The sequence below is a fragment of the Pleurodeles waltl genome, chromosome 10 (genome assembly GCF_031143425.1).
Source record: "Pleurodeles waltl isolate 20211129_DDA chromosome 10, aPleWal1.hap1.20221129, whole genome shotgun sequence".
NCBI classification, from domain to species: Eukaryota; Metazoa; Chordata; class Amphibia; order Caudata; family Salamandridae; genus Pleurodeles; species Pleurodeles waltl.
In genome coordinates this window covers 422926220-422943844 of record NC_090449.1, presented here as the reverse complement: position 1 = coordinate 422943844, position 17625 = coordinate 422926220, and the positions used below count along the sequence as shown (strand labels likewise).

The following is a 17625-nucleotide window of genomic DNA, read 5'->3' as shown; positions in this document are numbered from 1 at the left end:
GCGCAGAGTAGGAGTCTCTCCAGAGACTCCAGGTGCTGGCAGAGAGAAGTCTTTGCTGTCCCTGAGACTTCAAACAACAGGAGGCAAGCTCTAAATCAAGCCCTTGGAGATCTTCACAAGAAGGAACGCAACACAAAGTCCAGTCTTTGCCCTCTTACTCTGTGTAGGAAAGTACCATCTTGCCTGGCATGTTACCCCCATTTTTCACTGTATATATGTTGTTTTAGTTGTATGTGTCACTGGGACCCTGCCAGCCAGGGCCCCAGTGCTCATAAGTGTGCCTGAATGTGTTACCTGTGTTATGACTAACTGTCTCACTGAGGCTCTGCTAATCAGAACCTCAGTGGTTATGCTCTCTCATTTCTTTCAAATTGTCACTAACAGGCTAGTGACCAATTTTACCAATTTACATTGGCTTACTGGAACACCCTTATAATTCCCTAGTATATGGTACTGAGGTACCCAGGGTATTGGGGTTCCAGGAGATCCCTATGGGCTGCAGCATTTCTTTTGCCACCCATAGGGAGCTCTGACAATTCTTACACAGGCCTGCCACTGCAGCCTGAGTGAAATAACGTCCACGTTATTTCACAGCCATTTACCACTGCACTTAAGTAACTTATAAGTCACCTATATGTCTAACCTTTACCTGGTAAAGGTTAGGTGCAAAGTTACTTAGTGTGAGGGCACCCTGGCACTAGCCAAGGTGCCCCCACATTGTTCAGGGCCAATTCCCCGGACTTTGTGAGTGCGGGGACACCATTACACGTGTGCACTACATATAGGTCACTACCTATATGTAGCTTCACAATGGTAACTCCGAATATGGCCATGTAACATGTCTATGATCATGGAATTGCCCCCTCTATGCCATCCTGGCATAGTTGGCACAATCCCATGATCCCAGTGGTCTGTAGCACAGACCCTGGTACTGCCAAACTGCCTTTCCCGGGGTTTCACTGCAGCTGCTGCTGCTTCCAACCCCTCAGACAGGTTTCTGCCCTCCTGGGGTCCAGCCAGGCTTGGCCCAGGATGGCAGAACAAAGGACTTCCTCTGAGAGAGGGTGTTACACCCTCTCCCTTTGGAAAATGGTGTGAAGGCAGGGGAGGAGTAGCCTCCCCCAGCCTCTGGAAATGCTTTCATGGGCACACATGGTGCCCATTTCTGCATAAGCCAGTCTACACCGGTTCAGGGACCCCTTAGCCCTGCTCTGGCGCGAAACTGGACAAAGGAAAGGGGAGTGACCACTCCCCTGACCTGCACCTCCCCTGGGAGGTGCCCAGAGCTCCTCCAGTGTGCTCCAGACCTCTGCCATCTTGGAAACAGAGGTGCTGCTGGCACACTGGACTGCTCTGAGTGGCCAGTGCCACCAGGTGACGTCAGAGACTCCTTCTGATAGGCTCCTTCAGGTGTTGCTAGCCTATCCTCTCTCCTAGGTAGCCAAACCCTCTTTTCTGGCTATTTAGGGTCTCTGTCTCTGGGGATTCCTTAGATAACGAATGCAAGAGCTCATCCGAGTTCCTCTGCATCTCTCTCTTCACCTTCTGCCAAGGAATCAACTGCTGACCGCGCTGGAAGCCTGCAAAACTGCAACAAAGTAGCAAAGACGACTACTGCAACTCTGTAACGCTGATCCTGCCGCCTTCTCGACTGTTTTCCTGGTGGTGCATGCTGTGGGGGTAGTCTGCCTCCTCTCTGCACTAGAAGCTCTGAAGAAATCTCCCGTGGGTCGACGGAATCGTCCCCCTGCAACCGCAGGCACCAAAAGAACTGCATCACCGGTCCCCTGGGTCTCCTCTCAGCACGACGAGCGAGGTCCTTTGAATCCAGCAACTCTGTCCAAGTGACTCCCACAGTCCAGTGACTCTTCAGTTCAAGTTTGGTGGAGGTAAGTCCTTGCCTCCCCACGCCAGACTGCATTGCTGGGAACCGCGACTTTTGCAGCTACTCCGGCCTCCGTGCACTTCCGGCGGAAATCCTTTGTGCACAGTCCAGCCTGGGTCCACGGCACTCTAACATGCATTGCACGACTTCCTAAGTTGTCCTCCGGCGACGTGGGACTCCTTTGTGCGACTTCGGGTGAGCACCGTTTCACGCATCTTCGTAGTGCCTGTTTCGGGCACTTCTGCGGGTGCTGCCTGCTGCTGGGAGGGCTCCTTGTCTTGCTCGACACCCCCTCTGTCCCCAGACGCAATTGGCGACATCCTGGTCCCTCCTGGGCCACAGCAGCATCCAAAAACCCTAACGCACGATTTGCAGCTAGCAAGGCTTGTTGGCGGTCTTTCTTCAGGAAAACACTTCTGCACGACTCTCCACGGCGTGGGGGATCCATCCTCCAAAGGGGAAGTCTCTAGCCCTTGTCGTTCCTGCAGAACCTTCAGCTTCTACTGTCCAGTAGCAGCTTCTTTGCACCCACAGCTGGCATTTCCTGGGCATCTGCCCATCTCCGACTTGCTTGTGACTTTTGGACTTGGTCCCCTTGTTCCACAGGTACCCTCGAGTGGAAATCCATTGTTGTTGCATTGCTGGTTTGTGTCTTTCCTGCAGAATTCCCATATCACGACTTCTATGTCCTATGGGGAACTTTAGTGCACTTTGCACTCACTTTTCAGGGTCTTGGGGTGGGCTATTTTTCTAACCCTTACTATTTTCTAATATTCCCAGCGACCCTCTACAAGGTCACATAGGTTTGGGGTCCATTCGTGGTTCGCATTCCACTTTTTTGAGTATATGGTTTGTGTTGCCCCTATCCCTATGTGTCCCCATTGCATCCTATTGTAACTATACATTGTTTGCACTGTTTTCTAATACTGTTACTGCATATTTTGGTATTGGGTACATATATCTTGTGTGTATTTGCTATCCTCATACTGAGGGTACACTCTGAGATACTTTGGCATATTGTCATAAAAATAAAGTACCTTTATTTTTAGTATATCTGTGTATTGTGTTTTCTTATGATATTGTGCAAGTGACACTTGTGGTACTGTAGGAGCTTCACTCGTCTCCTAGTTCAGCCTAAGCTGCTCTGCTAAGCTACCATTATCTATCAGCCTATGCTGCTAGACACCCTATACACTAATAAGGGATAACTTGGCCTGGTGCAATGTGCAAGTACCCCTTGGTACTCACTACAAGCCAGTCCAGCCTCCTACACTCGGGCAGAAGCAGCAACTGCAGGATAGCTCCACAAAGCACAGTCACAGGCAGGGCAGCTCTTCTTCCTCAGCTCTTCTCCAGGCAGAGGTTCCTCTTGGTTTCCAGAAGTGTTCTAAAGTCTGTGGTTTTGGGTGCCCTTCTTATACCCAATTTCTCATTTGAAGTGTGCCTACTTCAAAGCAAAGTCTCACTTAATTGTGAAATGCTGCCTTGCCCAGGCCAGGTCCAAGACACTCACCAGGGGGTTGGAGACTGAATTGTGTGAGGGCAGACACAGCCCTTTCAGGTGTGAGTGACCACTCCTCCCCTCCCTTCTAACACAGATGGCTTATCAGGAAATGCAGACTACACCATAGCTCCCTTTGTGTCAATGTCTAGTGTGAGGTGCAACCAGCCCAACTGTCAAACTGATCCAGACAGGGAATCCACAAACAGGCAGAGTCACAGAAACAGTATAAGCAAGACAATGCTCACTTTCTAAAAGTGCCATTTTCAAACACACAATCTTAAAATCAACTTTACTAGAAGATGTATTTTTAAATTGTGAGCTCAGAGATCCCAAACTCCACATGTCCATCCGCTCCCAAAGGGAATCTACACTTTAATAAGATTTATTTCACTGTCAGGACATATAAAACACATTACTATATGTCCTACCTTAACCATACACTGCACCCTGCCCTTGGGGCTACCTAGGGCCTACTTTAGGGGTGTCTGACATGTAAGAAAAGGGAAGGTTTAGGCCTGGCAAGTGGGTACACTTGCCAAGTTGAATCTACAGTTAAAACTGCACACACCGACACTGCAGTGGCAGGGCTGAGACATGATTACAGAGCTACTTATGTGGGTGGCACAACCAATGCTGCAGGCCCTGGACACCTCTAGTGCACTGTACTGGGGACTTATTAATAAATCAAATATGTCAGTCATGGATAACCCAATTACATACACATTTTGTAAAGGAGCACTTGCACTGTAGCACTGGTTAGCAGTGGTAAAGTGCCTAGAGTAACAAAAACAGCAAAATCAGAGTCCATCAAACATCAACAACCTGGGAAACAGAGGCAAAAAGATAAGAGAGACCACACCAAGGATGAAAAGTCTAACACTGTTCACTGGCTATTCCAGGCTTCCAGGAAATACAACAGTCAGCTACAAAAAGAAACATCTTCTGGAGACCCTCTGGAGGCCTCTCGATCTACTTAAACGTCAGTCTAGAAATCATAGTTAGTACAGTACCCACTAATTATCAAATGCTACAAATAATAAGATCGGAAATCTCGACATCAAAGGACCACAAGTCAAAATTTCTTATAATTAACCTCTATTTTAAAATATTTGGCCAAGCAAAAGTAGAAAGCATGGCACAACTAGTCAATACCCTGGAGGGAGCAGTCTAGATCACATCGGCATCAACATCATAATCTGCGGGAACTTCAATGTCCGATCATTAGATACAACTGCGGACCCGGCCTTCCGGGAATGTCCCGCCAGCCGCCAACTCCAACAATTCTTTAAAAAACATGGCCTCGTTTCCATTCAGCACTCCCAAAAAGTCAGTGCCCCCCGCACAATATTTTCGAAAACTTTCCAGAACAAGAGCACCCTAGACTACAGGGAGTGCAGAATTATTAGGCAAATGAGTATTTTGACCACATCATCCTCTTTATGCATGTTGTCTTACTCCAAGCTGTATAGGCTCGAAAGCCTACTACCAATTAAGCATATTAGGTGATGTGCATCTCTGTAATGAGAAGGGGTGTGGTCTAATGACATCAACACCCTATATCAGGTGTGCATAATTATTAGGCAACTTCCTTTCCTTTGGCAAAATGGGTCAAAAGAAGGACTTGACAGGCTCAGAAAAGTCAAAAATAGTGAGATATCTTGCAGAGGGATGCAGCACTCTTAAAATTGCAAAGCTTCTGAAGCGTGATCATCGAACAATCAAGCGTTTCATTCAAAATAGTCAACAGGGTCGCAAGAAGCGTGTGGAAAAACCAAGGCGCAAAATAACTGCCCATGAACTGAGAAAAGTCAAGCGTGCAGCTGCCACGATGCCACTTGCCCCCAGTTTGGCCATATTTCAGAGCTGCAACATCACTGGAGTGCCCAAAAGCACAAGGTGTGCAATACTCAGAGACATGGCCAAGGTAAGAAAGGCTGAAAGACGACCACCACTGAACAAGACACACAAGCTGAAACGTCAAGACTGGGCCAAGAAATATCTCAAGACTGATTTTTCCAAGGTTTTATGGACTGATGAAATGAGAGTGAGTCTTGATGGGCCAGATGGAAGGGCCCGTGGCTGGATTGGTAAAGGGCAGAGAGCTCCAGTCCGACTCAGACGCCAGCAAGGTGGAGGTGGAGTACTGGTTTGGGCTGGTATCATCAAAGATGAGCTTGTGGGGCCTTTTCGGGTTGAGGATGTAGTCAAGCTCAACTCCCAGTCCTACTGCCAGTTCCTGGAAGACACCTTCTTCAAGCAGTGGTACAGGAAGAAGTCTGCATCCTTCAAGAAAAACATGGTTTTCATGCAGGACAATGCTCCATCACACGCGTCCAAGTACTCCACAGCGTGGCTGGCAAGAAAGGGTATAAAAGAAGGAAATCTAATGACATGGCCTCCTTGTTCACCTGATCTGAACCCCATTGAGTACCTGTGGTCCATCATCAAATGTGAGATTTACAAGGAGGGAAAACAGTACACCTCTCTGAACAGTGTCTGGGAGGCTGTGGTTGCTGCTGCACGCAATGTTGATGGTGAACAGATCAATACACTGACAGAATCCATGGATGGCAGGCTTTTGAGTGTCCTTGCAAAGAAAGGTGGCTATATTGGTCACTGATTTGTTTTTGTTTTGTTTTTGAATGTCAGAAATGTATATTTGTGAATGTTGAGATGTTATATTGGTTTCACTGGTAATAATAAATAATTGAAATGGGTATATATTTTTTTTGGTTAAGTTGCCTAATAATTATGCACAGTAATAGTCACCTGCACACACAGATATCCCCCTAACATAGCTAAAACTAAAAACAAACTAAAAACTACTTCCAAAAATATTCAGCTTTGATATTAATGAGTTTTTTGGGTTCATTGAGAACATGGTTGTTGTTCAATAATAAAATTAATCCTCAAAAATACAACTTGCCTAATAATTCTGCACTCCCTGTATATCTTCTCCGCTGAGGAAGCTATTAACAACCTGACATTTTTTTAAATTTCAGTACTAAAGGCAAGTGATCACCTTCCTGTTATAGTAAGCTTTGAGATATTTCCAAGTAGTCCAAGAAACGTATAAGCCAATCAGAATGCCTCAGGGGGAAGAAGAATCACAAATAATCAGACGAATAAGATGGGGACCCACTGTATCCCAAGCATTCAACTCATGGTTAAGCGTCAATGGACCGACTCTGTTGTCACTGACGAGCGACTCACTCAGAAATAAATGGCCAGATATCACCAACGATTTCCTGCAAATGCAGGATCCTCTACCAAGCCCCAACGGCATTTTATGAAAAGTCCTCAACATGATTCCATAGGTGCGAGTAACTTGAATCTTGGAAGATTGAGATTACTTGACAAAACGAGCGACCCCATAGGAAAAAAAAAGAACTAGCATCAAAATCTCTGAAATACACTAAACAACACAAGCAGCTGATTTGGTCTATAAAACGCCAACAAGCGGAAAAGGAATCTGTTCACATCTACACCTTGATGAGAAAACACAATCATGGTGAACTATGGAGATACATTAAAAATAAGATTAGTCAGACTGATCAGCAAAATAATGCGATAAGTGAAGGTTCTTGGGCTGAACATGCAAAAAAAACTCCATGTAACTGACCAACTCTTACAGGCACAACCAGAGAGGAAGCCAGATACCAATGAGCATCAATTAGCCATGGGACTCGCTCCCTCTCCAGTGGAGATTTCCATCATTCTGCGTAGAATGAGATCGTCGGGGACCCCGGTCCAAACAGAATTCCCACATACATCTATAAGGAAGATTTGAAGCTCTGGTCACCAATCCTCTCTGTACTGCATTGCTCCTGCCTTGACTGCCTGGAAGTACTACCGAACTGGAGAGGCTCTTTATTACACCCTATCTACAAAAAGAGGGACAGAAAAGACCCAGCCAATTATCGCCTTATCGCTCTCCTGGACATTGAAGCAAAAGGATGTGCTTCAAGTCCTTCAGGAAGAACTACATAGCTGTACCGAGGCTAAAGAGATAGTTTCACTAAACCAAACTGGCTTCAGGGCGAATTCTGCAACCAGGAACAACATCGTAACCCTTTCTTTTATAGCTCACGAGGCTGTGGTTAAACCCCCCCCCCCCTTTGCATGCTTCATAGACTACTCAGTGGCATTTGACACCGTTGAAAGGAACCTGCTATGGAACAAGCTAAAAAACTGGGGCATCTCAGACAAGCTTCTAAGAGCAATAACATTGCTATATACATCCACTGGGGAAGGGTCGAGCTGTCACCCACAACAGTCAGCAAGGAGATTCCCACCACCAACGTGTTAAAACAAGGCTGCATTTTGGCACCGCTTCTATTTAACCTCTACACTGCAGATGTCACCGGCACTAAAACAAGCCAATTTGATTCCACCAAAAAATTGGTAACCAAAAGGTCACCTTGCTGCAATACGCAGACAACATTGTCATGTTGGATCACTCCAAAGTCGGCCTACAAAAAGCACTAACAGCATTGCACGGCTACAACTTGGCAAACAAAATGAAAGCAAACGCTACTAAAACTAAAGTAGTAATCTTTGGAGGGTCACTGAAACATCAGCATTTTCGCTGGAAACTGGGGCCACTCACCATCTTCAATTCGGATGTGTACAACTACCTGGGAGTTTGTCTTTCAGTCAAGGGAACGCCCAAAGCCCAACTTTAACACTTGAAGGCAAAGGCCGACTACATAACAATTAGAATATGTCAGCTCAATAACTCAATAGAAAGCCCCTCAGCAGAATAAATCCTTCAAACTCTTAAAGCCACTTTTCTCCCGGGAATGAATTATGGTCATGCAGCATTTCCTGGCCAATCCGTCACACTGATTGCAAAGCGCCAAGTCAAAATCTGCAAGAGAGTCTTCAAGTTGCCACATTACATAAGGAGCCACCTGATAAGGCTGGAATTTGGTCTGGAGGGCCAGCATTGGGGCTTGATGGGGGCCTTCCTGAACGACAATCACAGGAAAGTCATGGCCCCACCTAACACCTTAAAGTCAGTCCTCTTCTAAATCTTTAATGCAAGTTTGAACCCCTGGTCACAATACTTAACGTCAGCTTTAAACAATCTCCAAGTTGATCAAGTAGAGCTGATCAGGTTGGCCCAATCACACATCGCAATCAAATCCGTGCTGATAAGACAGACAAAAATGCTTTCCCGGGCACACGATCTGTAATGAATGAACAAGACTCCTGTGCACTAGCTGCTTCTTTTAACAACACCACACAGCTTTTGGAACCACAGCCATATCTTACCCACCCTATTAGGAAAACCTGTGTGACACAAATTGCTTTTGCGAGATTGCTCAGCCTGAAGAAAAAAAGAGCTAAACCCGAAATGGAACTCCCTTACCGTCATCAGGGGTTGCAGGCTTTGTGAATATAAATCTGAAACCTTCACCCACTGTAGGAGGCTGGACTGGCTTGTAGTGAGTACCAAGGGGTACTTGCACCTTGCACCAGGCCCAGTTATCCCTTATTAGTGTATAGGGTGTCTAGCAGCATAGGCTGATAGATAATGGTAGCTTAGCAGAGCAGCTTAGGCTGAACTAGGAGACGAGTGAAGCTCCTACAGTACCACTTAGTGTCATATGCACAATATCATAAGAAAACACAATACACAGTTATACTAAAAATAAAGGTACTTTATTTTTATGACAATATGCCAAAGTATCTCAGAGTGTACCCTCAGTATGAGGATAGCAAATATACACAAGATATATGTACACAATACCAAAATATGCAGTAATAGTATTAGAAAACAGTGCAAACAATGTATAGTTACAATAGGATGCAATGGGGACACATAGGGATAGGGGCAACACATACCATATATTCCAAAAGTGGAATGCGAACCACGAATGGACCCCAAACCTATGTGACCTTGTAGAGGGTCGCTGGGACTATTAGAAAATAGTAAGGGTTAGAAAAATAGCCCTCCCCAAGACCCTGAAAAGTGAGTGCAAAGTGCACTAAAGTTCCCCAAAGGACATAGAAGTCGTGATAGGGGAATTCTGCAGGAAAGACACAAACCAACAATGCAACAACAATGGATTTCCAGTCGAGGGTACCTGTGGAACAAGGGGACCAAGTCCAAAAGTCACAAGCAAGTCGAAGATGGGCAGATGCCCAGGAAATGCCAGCTGTGGGTGCAAAGAAGCTGCTACTGGACAGTAGAAGCTTAGGTTTCTGCAGGAACGACAAGGGCTAGAGACTTCCCCTTTGGAGGACGGATCCCTCACGCCGTGGAGAGTCGTGCAGAAGTGTTTTCCCGACGAAAGACCGCCAACAAGCCTTGCTAGCTGCAAATCGTGCGGTTCCGGTTTTTGGATGCTGCTGTGGCCCAGGAGGGACCAGGATGTTGCCAATTGCGTCAGGGGACAGAGGGGGCATCGAGCAAGACAAGGAGCCCTCTCAGCAGCAGGCAGCACCCGCAGAAGTGCCAGAAACAGGCACTACGAGGATGCGTGAAACGGTGCTCACCCGAAGTCGCACAAAGGAGTCCCACGTCGCCGGGGAACAACTTAGGAGGTCGTGCAATGCAGGTTAGAGTGCCGTGGACCCAGGCTGGACTGTGCACAAAGGATTTCCGCCGGAAGTGCACGGAGGCCGGAGTAGCTGCAAAAGTTGCGGTTCCCAGCAATGCAGTCTGGCGTGGGGAGGCAAGGACTTACCTCCACCAAACTTGGACTGAAGAGTCACTGGACTGTGGGAGTCACTTGGACAGAGTTGCTGGATTCAAGGGACCTCGCTCGTCGTGCTGAGAGGAGACCCAAGGTACCGGTGATGCAGTTCTTTGGTGCCTGCGGTTGCAGGGGGACGATTCCGTCGACCCACGGGAGATTTCTTCGGAGCTTCTAGTGCAGAGAGGAGGCAGACTACCCCCACAGCATGCACCACCAGGAAAACAGTCGAGAAGGCGGCAGGATCAGCGTTACAGAGTTGCAGTAGTCGTCTTTGCTACTTTGTTGCAGTTTTGCAGGCTTCCAGCGCGGTCAGCAGTCGATTCCTTGGCAGAAGGTGAAGAGAGAGATGCAGAGGAACTCGGATGAGCTCTAGCATTCGTTATCTAAGGAATCCCAAGAGACAGAGACCCTAAATAGCCAGAAAAGAGGGTTTGGCTACCTAGGAGAGAGGATAGGCTAGCAACACCTGAAGGAGCCTATCAGAAGGAGTCTCTGACGTCACCTGATGGCACTGGCCACTCAGAGCAGTCCATTGTGCCAGCAGCACCTCTGTTTCCAAGATGCCAGAGGTCTGGAGCACACTGGAGGAGCTCTGGACACCTCCCAGGGGAGGTACAGGTCAGGGGAGTGGTCACTCCCCTTTCCTTTGTCCAGTTTTGCGCCAGAGCAGGGCTAAGGGGTCCCTGAACCGGTGTAGACTGGCTTATGCAGAAATGGGCACCATGTGTGCCCATGAAAGCATTTCCAGAGGCTGGGGGAGGCTACTCCTCCCCTGCCTTCACACCATTTTCCAAAGGGAGAGGGTGTAACACCCTCTCTCAGACGAAGTCCTTTTTTCTGCCATCCTGGGCCAAGCCTGGCTGGACCCCAGGAGGGCAGAAACCTGTCTGAGGGGTTGGCAGCAGCAGCAGCTGCAGTGAAACCCCAGGAAAGGCAGTTTGGCAGTACCAGGGTCTGTGCTACAGACCATTGGGATCATGGGATTGTGCCAATTATGCCAGGATGGCATAGAGGGGGCAATTCCATGATCATAGACATGTTACATGGCCATATTCGGAGTTACCATTGTGAAGCTACATATAGGTAGTGACCTATATGTAGTGCACGCATGTAATGGTGTCCCCGCACTCACAAAGTCCGGGGAATTGGCCCTGAACAATGTGGGGGCACCTTCGCTAGTGCCAGGGTGCCCTCACACTAAGTAACTTTGACCTAACCTTTACCAGGTAAAGGTTAGACATATAGGTGACTTATAAGTTACTTAAGTGCAGTGTAAAATGGCTGTGAAATAACGTGGACGTTATTTCACTCAGGCTGCAGTGGCAGGCCTGTGTAAGAATTGTCAGAGCTCCCTATGGGTGGCAAAAGAAATGCTGCAGCCCATATGGATCTCCTGGAACCCCAATACCCTGGGTACCTCAGTACCATATACTAGGGAATTATAAGGGTGTTCCAGTAAGCCAATGTAAATTGGTAAAATTGGTCACTAGCCTGTTAGTGACAATTTGAAAGAAATGAGAGAGCATAACCACTGAGGTTCTGATCAGCAGAGCCTCAGTGAGACAGTTAGTCACTACACAGGTAACACATTCAGACACACTTATGAGCACTGGGGCCCTGGCTGGCAGGGTCCCAGTGACACATACAACTAAAACAACATATATACAGTGAAAAATGGGGGTAACATGCCAGGCAAGATGGTACTTTCCTACACCCACCTATTGTACTGTTGGCCAGCCCATATGAATGCACGTCGCTCTCTCCTAAGACCCCTCTTTCTTCATCATAGACTAAGATCCTACATAGAGACTACATCCCTCATGTTCGCTCCAAAGGAATAGGCCGACCTGGCCAAACTCGGGAAATTCATCAAGCTGCTTCAGTGTGAACGGACGGCCCACACAAAGGGCCATTAGACTGTACTCCAAAATCTTATTTTTTTCTGACTTAGCGCCTGAGAAAGGCAATCAGCCCAGGCTTTTATTCCATGTAACAATCTATTTTAAGAACCCATACCTGGGCGATTGCATTCTGGAGAGCATGTTTATGTACATTCATTTTTTTCTGTATATTTGTTTTGTCTTATGTACAACTTGTCTTGTTTGCGAAGGTTTTAATTAATCATGCAATAAATGGTAAGTACTGCAAATAACCTCAGTGACACCTTCACATTTCTCGTTTGTGAGGTCCTGTTTTGATCTTAAAGAACCTTTTTATGGGTGCTCCATAAAACAAACACATTTCTCTGAAAATGCCAGTAACAGCTCCTAACACATCACCCACATTAAAAATATTATAAGAAAAGGGTACGATAAACCAATCTAATAAATATTCAAAGTCAGAAAGCAAGACTCTGCACTACATGGAAGTTTCTTAGTTATTTGCAGGGCCACTGGAATTATGTGGCAGAAAGGACCAAATTATGCTGCAAGGTTGACCAATTTATATGTCAAGAAAAGTCCAGTTATGCATTTACAGCCCATTAGCTCTATCTCGTGCAAATGCGAGACCTATTGCATTGCAAATGCTTGTTTTTGTAGGCACAGGGAGAGTAATTGGTTTGCCCACAGTCACAGGATGTTGACATGTTGAGCAAGGCCGAGATTAGAGGCTGGTTCCCCAGCTCTGAAGTCGGCAGCTCTCTGGTCGTTACCCCAGATCCTGTCCCCTGAGAGAACTTGACAAAAGTGAGCCGCATAACGCGCTGAACAAAACGTAAGAAACAAAGTACAATAAATGGCAATAGCCCGACAACTGACACAAGTACGGAATTTAGAAGACATATCAACACACATAATTTGAGATGCAATAAATAAAAGCTAGATGAACCAGAACGAGGCTTGACACACACGGAGTGGGTGGGGGGCTTTAGGCAGAAAGTAATAACAGGAGACGGGTTTACTTCAGGGGACCAAAGAAACAACCACTGTGAATGGGAATGGATGCCCCCTTTTCTACAACACTTTTTTGCCTCCTCTCTCCCTCCACCCGCGAAACAGCATACACGCCCCGTTCTTACCTAACACTGCTTCCTCTCTACCGCTCGCTCGCAGCTCACGTCTTTACTGTGTGGAGCCGCGTCTCCTGTCACCACGGCAACCATGGCGTTGACATCACAATGCAACGTCGGTGCGTCAACGTTTCAATTGTCTTTTTTTTGTTTATTTACTAGCGCTGTGCTCTGAAACTTTACTGCTTAAACGGAAAGGAGTTGGAGGGTCACTGTTACAATCTAGCAAAGTATGTTTAGTATTAAGCACGAGAGTACTAAGTGGTATGGTAACATTGCGAAATGCGCATCACGTTCATCTTGCCTACTAGTCTTTTTTCCTCATAAATATTTCCACTTTGCAGAGCGGCAGTACATACATGCCATCATTTGGAAGTGGGAAAAGGGTTTTTTAAAAACAAATAGAAATAGGAGTAATTAACTTTATCTTTATTTTTAATTTTTATCTTTATATCGGATTGTTTTAAACCCATAAAAGCCCATTATACGCCCAAATCATAGAAGTATATATATACGACAGACATCATACGAAAAGATCGAGGCTTAAATCAAAATCAAAATTTACAGAACTATTATATAATCATATATAAAACCAATAAAACAAATTCACCTTCGCACTATAATCATAAAGCATCTATTAATGGTATTTTCTTGCTAAATCCTTTTAAAAACATACAATAGAAAAACATATTTTCGTCATTCAGCAATTGCAGCAAATACAAAGCTGGTCGAGCGTGATTAAAGTGGCAGCCTCGTAACAACTGTGTTATGAAATTCCTTCGAAGTTGCCTCAAAAGGAAAACAATGGAAGAGTTCCCTGTAGAGAAACAGAGTCGCAGCCACAGTGGCCTACATTTTTAGGTCTCGGCTAGACAGCGCATGCGCTGCCTCGAAGAGACGTGTTGTTTACAGTCTGTGGGCTTCAACCCACCCGTAGGCCTACCATTGGCTCGCTCTATTGTCGCTCTTAGATTCTTTGACTCTATTTGTCCGTGGCATGCATGTGTCATGTCTCTTTATGTGTTTAGTCCTCCTGAGAGCATGGACCAAGTACTTGGATCGATCCCCTGCTGCCTTTTGAGGAGCTATTTTTTGAGCACACAGTGGTCTCTGTCTCCTCCTACCCACTCCACTTCACCAAATCCTCCATTGTTTTTTGTAAGGTCAGCATGTTTTAGATTTGTTGTTAATGCCGCATGTGGATGGCAACAGGTCAGAAGAATCTTTTACAAACAGCAACATGTTTTGTTCTCTTGTTCCGTCTTCTCCCACTCACTCCCACCCCACCAAATCCCCCATTGTTTTTTATGTTGGCACGTTTTCGATTTTTTTGTTAATCTTGCACACAGGCAGCAATAGGGCAGAAGTATTTTTTCAAACAACAGCAACAAGTTTTGTTCTCTTGCTCACCCCCACCTCTACCCCACCAAAACCCCATTGTTTTTTGTAATGCCAGAATGTTTTTGATTTGTTGCTAATGCCGGCGCAGACGGCAACAGGGCAGTAGTATTTTTTTCAAACAACAGCAACAACTTCTAAATCAAGCGACTACATGATCTTGACCAGTCAGCTAATTTCACCAGTCCCATCAACTCCGAAAAAGGGAAGGGTTTTTAGCGAGGCTGATATTTATGGTGCATCATGACTGAGACTTCCCTGCAACAACATGAGCCCAGTGTGGATCCTGTAGGCAGTGGGGTATTGCATGGGGGCGTTGTGTATTTCCATATAGAAATTAGCTATTAATTTGGGTCTACCCCAAAACAAATGAGACAAAACAAATGCTTCCAGGACTGTGATAAGGCACTTCATTTATTAATAGTTTTTGAGCTATAGCGTGAACTCAGTCTGAGGGGCAGAACACAGGGGCTGCTGCCAGTACTCCTCTCCCATGAACGATCAGTAGCTGGGTTCAGTGTCTAGCCCATGGATCTGCTGTGAATTAAGGAAGTGAGCCACTGGGATCAACCTGAGCCAAAGCACCCACACCCCAGCATTGAGAGAGAGAATGTTTATTTTATTAGTTAATTAAAACCATAAAATATTCCTTTGACGTAAAGTTTAACAGAACAATCTTGATGCACTAAAACATATATATTAGATAACATTTTTTTTTATAAAAACTGAGAAAAGCTAAATAGATTCTACAATTTGATTTGTTCCTACTCAATTCTGATTGCTGGTACAGGGCTTCATGTCGGTCTAGCTGTGTAACCCGTGATGTTACCTAAGAACCTCCCTTTCTTTGGTGTATTCACTCATGGTAGATGGTTTTTGTTTCTATGTACACCCTCCCTTACACTGGCTTGTTTCGTCAGAAGTAATTTTAGCGGAAAAGATTTCCAGAAATTGAACCAATCTAATATTCAATATGGTGTTTTGTGGATTGATTGCTTCAGTTAGTGCATGTTTACAGGATCTGATCCCTAAGCTATTTAGTACTCTTTTTCAGTAAGCGTCTTCTTTCAACAGCCAGGGCTGGGCAAATGCAGACCACATGCCCCAGGTTTTCTTCCACAAGATGACAAAGGAGGCACTCAAGGACGCCCGCTCATGGTCCCTTCTTCCATTTTGGCATGAGGTCTAGCGTTGGGACTTCACCCAGCCCGAGCTTTAGAAAGCGTTGGATTGATTTTTCGCGAGTAGGGGGCGGTCATAAGTGGTGATTCTTTGAGTATTTTATATGAGTTAAGAATCAACCAGCCATACGACCTTTTAGCCAGAGCCTCCCTGTCTTCTAGCCAGCTATGAAGTTTACTTGATTTATTCACTGCTTTCTTAAAAGCCGGCATGGGGAGCGACTGGTCCCATGCGTCACTTAAGTTCAGAAGACTTATACTCTTTTCCAGATACCTTTTATAGTTGCTATTCCCTCTTTCTAAATTGATTTCCTGCCAGACTAGATTGGCTAAAGTCCCTTTTTAAGTGCGCCTCAGTTTGTAACAGCATTTGATGAACACCGCAGGACGGGCCAGCGACTTCTTAACCAACATAAATTCTTGTCTGACCTGGGCTGCCGAGGCATGTCTTGCTAGCCGAAAGACATGCTTATATGTCTTTAACAGAAGCTTATCCAGGAGAACTACTTCCGTCCCCCTCATTATTTTGGCCCCATAGGCGAGTGTTGGCAGTAATTTTGCTCTCATTATGGCAGTCAATGGGTTCAGGGTGTGGCCACAGATTGAATTTGAGAGCTTGCAAAAGGCGTAAGCAAGTTCCTGCGCCTTATTTTTTATTGCTTCTTTTTGTAGCGCATAGTTTTACCTGGCATCAACCACGACTCCTAGGTATCTGTAGGAGCTTACTTCCTCCAAAGTCTTTCCATTCAGGTACCATTTACCCTGGCTGGTCGGTCTACGATTTAGAGTAATCATTTTAGATTTATTATAGTTGGTTTCTAATTAATTTATTCTTGCATACTCTTCTAATTTGTTTAGCAGTTTTTGCATGCCTATTCTGGTGTTAATTATAAGTATTAAGTCATCTGCATATAACATATTAGATAGTTCCTGGCCACCCAAAGAGGGAGAATGGGATGATTCACCATTTAATTTGGCCGACAGATCTGCTATATACAGGTTAAGGAGTGTTGGGGCCATAACGCAGCCTTGTTTAACACCAACTGTTGTTTTAACCACCCTGGATAAGTGTGAGCCTCCCCCCAATGTTACCTTCACCCATGTATCAGAGTAAATCATTTCAATAGCATTTAAAATAGTAACTGGTAACCCCCAAAGCTGTAGTTTAGCCTGCAGTTTGCCACGAGGGACACAATTGAAGGCAGCTTTAAAGTCAACAAAATACAAATAGGTGGGAGTCCTGGTTGCTTCTGCTCTGTTGGTAATCAGTCCCAGTGCCATAAGGTTTGTTAGTGTTCCTTGATGCTTGGTGAAGCCGCTTTGATTTAATGGCAGAATGTTTTTATCTGTAATCCAAGACTCTAAGTGGTTTAACACACAAGTTGAGAAATACCTGAGGTCCACATCTAAGAGAGTGATAAGTCTGTAATTGCTTGGGGAAGCCCCGTTCCCTCCTTTGTAGATGGGGTGAATTCTTGAGCATCTCTAGGTTGCTGGGACAGTTCCTGTTGTGAGCACATAGTTGAACATTGCAGCCAGGAAATTGGCCCATCTTTCTGTTTCCTGTTTAAACAGAGCCTGCGGTAAACCATTTGGTCCTGGTGCACAGTCTGTTCGCGACTTCCCAATGATTTTTGTTACTTCTGATGCTGAAATCTTCAGGCTTTCTGAAACATCTGTTTCTAGGTTTTTGGTAAACACCTGGGATTGCGTAGCTTCTTCGGTGGCCAACTCCTTTAAAAGTGACTTTAAATGGCACACCAATGCTTCCTCTGTTATATTTGCATTATTAGCTGCCTTTGGACCCTTCTCGATTATATTAATGATTTTCCAGAATCTTTTGGGGTCTGATGTTTTGGACGCAAAGTGTAGTTTGGCCCAAAGCGTCTCCTGCTGGTGTTTTTTATAGGTCCATAGTTCCCTTTTAAGTTGTTTCCTTT

The 17625-nt window shown here is 45.5% G+C and overlaps 1 protein-coding gene across 3 annotated transcripts in view; it reads right to left on the bottom strand.

Moving 5' to 3' along the window:
* Positions 1-13247, bottom strand: part of CFAP70 (cilia and flagella associated protein 70) — a 947035-nt gene extending 933788 nt beyond the window's left edge. For all 3 annotated transcript variants that reach the window (XM_069210675.1, XM_069210677.1, XM_069210678.1), the window contains exon 1: positions 13116-13247. The gene's annotated coding sequence lies outside the window, so the exon portion shown is untranslated. The remainder of the gene's footprint in view (positions 1-13115) is intronic.
* Between the last annotated feature and the right edge of the window lie 4378 nt (positions 13248-17625).